The sequence below is a fragment of the Lolium rigidum genome, chromosome 1 (genome assembly GCF_022539505.1).
Source record: "Lolium rigidum isolate FL_2022 chromosome 1, APGP_CSIRO_Lrig_0.1, whole genome shotgun sequence".
Taxonomy (NCBI): domain Eukaryota; kingdom Viridiplantae; phylum Streptophyta; class Magnoliopsida; order Poales; family Poaceae; genus Lolium; species Lolium rigidum.
Window position 1 is genome coordinate 63900066 of NC_061508.1, and position 2546 is coordinate 63902611.

Here is a 2546-nt window from a genome sequence, read left to right on the forward strand (position 1 = left end):
AACGAGATCAATCTACGGACGAACGGGCGGGAGGCCATGGCGCGGGAGCAGCTGGAGGTCCTGTCGGCGCTGGACGCCGCCAAGACGCAGTGGTACCACTTCACGGCGATCGTCATCGCCGGGATGGGCTTCTTCACCGACGCCTACGACCTCTTCTGCATCTCCCTCGTCACCAAGCTCCTCGGCCGCGTCTACTACTACCGCGCCGGCGCGCCCGATCCGGGCTCGCTCCCGCCCAACGTCGCCGCCGCCGTCAACGGTGTCGCCTTCTGCGGCACGCTGTCCGGCCAGCTCTTCTTCGGCTGGCTCGGCGACCGCATGGGCCGCAAGCGCGTCTACGGGATGACGCTCATGTGCATGGTGCTCTGCCCCTCGCCTCCGGCCTCTCCTTCGGGTCCACGCCGGCCAGCGTCATGGCCACGCTCTGCTTCTTCAGGTTCTGGCTCGGCTTCGGCATCGGCGGCGACTACCCGCTCTCCGCCACGATCATGTCCGAGTACGCCAATAAGAAGACGAGGGGCGCATTCATCGCCGCGGTGTTCGCCATGCAGGGGTTCGGGATCCTGACGGGCGGCGTGGTGACGCTGGTGGTGTCCGCCGCCTTCCGCGCCGCCTTCGACGCGCCGGCGTACCAGGACGGGGCCGTGGCGTCCACGCCGCCGCAGGCCGACTACGTGTGGCGCGTCATCCTCATGTTCGGCGCCATCCCCGCACTGCTCACCTACTACTGGCGGATGAAGATGCCCGAGACGGCGCGATACACCGCGCTCGTCGCCAAGAACGCCAAGCAGGCCGCCGCCGACATGTCCAAGGTCCTCCAGGTCGACATCGCCGACGACTCCAAGGACCCCGCCCCATCCGACGGAGATCGAAACTCGTTCGGCCTCTTCTCCGGCGAGTTCCTGCGCCGCCACGGGCTGCACCTCCTCGGCACCGCCACCTGCTGGTTCCTCCTCGACATCGCCTTCTACTCGCAGAACCTCTTCCAGAAAGACATCTTCACGGCGATCCACTGGATCCCCAAGGCCAAGACCATGAGCGCCCTGGAGGAGGTCCACCGCATCGCGCGCGCGCAGACGCTCATCGCGCTCTGCGGCACGGTGCCGGGGTACTGGTTCACGGTGTTCCTCATCGATCGCATCGGGCGGTTCTGGATCCAGCTGTGCGGCTTCTTCTTCATGGCCGTCTTCATGCTCGGCCTCGCCTTCCCGTACCACCACTGGACGACCCCGGGCAACCACGTCGGCTTCGTCGTGCTCTACGGGCTCACCTTCTTCTTTGCCAACTTCGGGCCCAACTCCACCACCTTCATCGTGCCCGCCGAGATTTTCCCGGCGAGGCTCCGGTCGACCTGCCACGGCATCTCTGCGGCCGCCGGCAAGCTGGGCGCCATCGTCGGCTCGTTCGGGTTCCTGTACCTCGCGCAGAACCAGGACGCGAAGCTGGTGGATCACGGGTACAAGGCCGGGATCGGAGTGAGGAACTCGTTGTTTATTCTTGCGGCGTGTAACTTTCTAGGCATGGGGTTCACGTTCCTCGCGCCGGAGTCTAATGGCATCTCGCTCGAGGAGCTCTCCGGCGAGAACGACGACGAGACCTCAGCCACCCCGGCGCACGCCAGGACGGTGCCCGTGTGAGAAGATCAATTGCGTATCTATTTGGCTGCGTGGATTATTGGATCGGTGGTCAAGGTCTAAGTGTAGTGAATCAACTGAAGAGGTGATAGATCGATGATGTTCTATGTAGTACAACACCTTAGTAACTTGTGTTAGTAGATCGATGGACATGGACATAGTGAGTGGTTACTGAGTCCAACGACTTGATTTTGTTTGCATCTGGTCAGTATCAAGAACATCTACTTCCAGTTCTGCCGACCTATCTTCAGAGTTTTTTTTTTAAATCATCCATAGATAATACACTATGCCGTCGTCTCAATTAAGCTTCTTCAGTCCTCATGGAGGTGTGCAGATTAGTGCCATTACTAGGTTGAATTACCGTATAACTTCAAATTGCTTTTTCTCCACCGATCACAAGTTTTACATGACCGAACAGACTGGTCTCCTGGCTGGCGTTGGAACGATCACAGGATGCATGAGTTTTCGACAGACACTGATGGTGAGTTGCTGTCTTTGAAAAATCTCTAGAGCTCGACAGTGGCTTGCTGCCTGGCTTGACGACCATGCATGCTAGGGATGAACGTAGTACTAGTTGAGATGTTGCTGATATAAGTGATAAAAGTGAGTGCGACGTACCTATGGCAGAGAAACCTAGCCATCCTTGTTCGATACTTTGATTCGGACGGAAATGAAAAATTAACAACTCATTGGCAACCCGGAAACTTAGGACTGAATTTGCACGAGCGAGGCATCGAGATCCATATTTGTCCTTCAGCTCAAATGCATATGGACGGAGAGGAGTAGTGGACTGCTGCACTCCACTTGTCCATCACACCACGTACGACGGCGGCGACTCCAGCTCGTCGGCCTACCAATGCTGAAGAACTCAACTCAATAAAACTCCTGCTGTTGTTGCTGCCGGCCAGTCAA

At 58.5% G+C, this 2546-nt stretch overlaps 1 pseudogene; it reads left to right on the forward strand.

The window, feature by feature from the left end:
- Positions 1-1637, forward strand: LOC124674420 (annotated as a pseudogene).
- Positions 1638-2546: the final 909 nt, after the last annotated feature.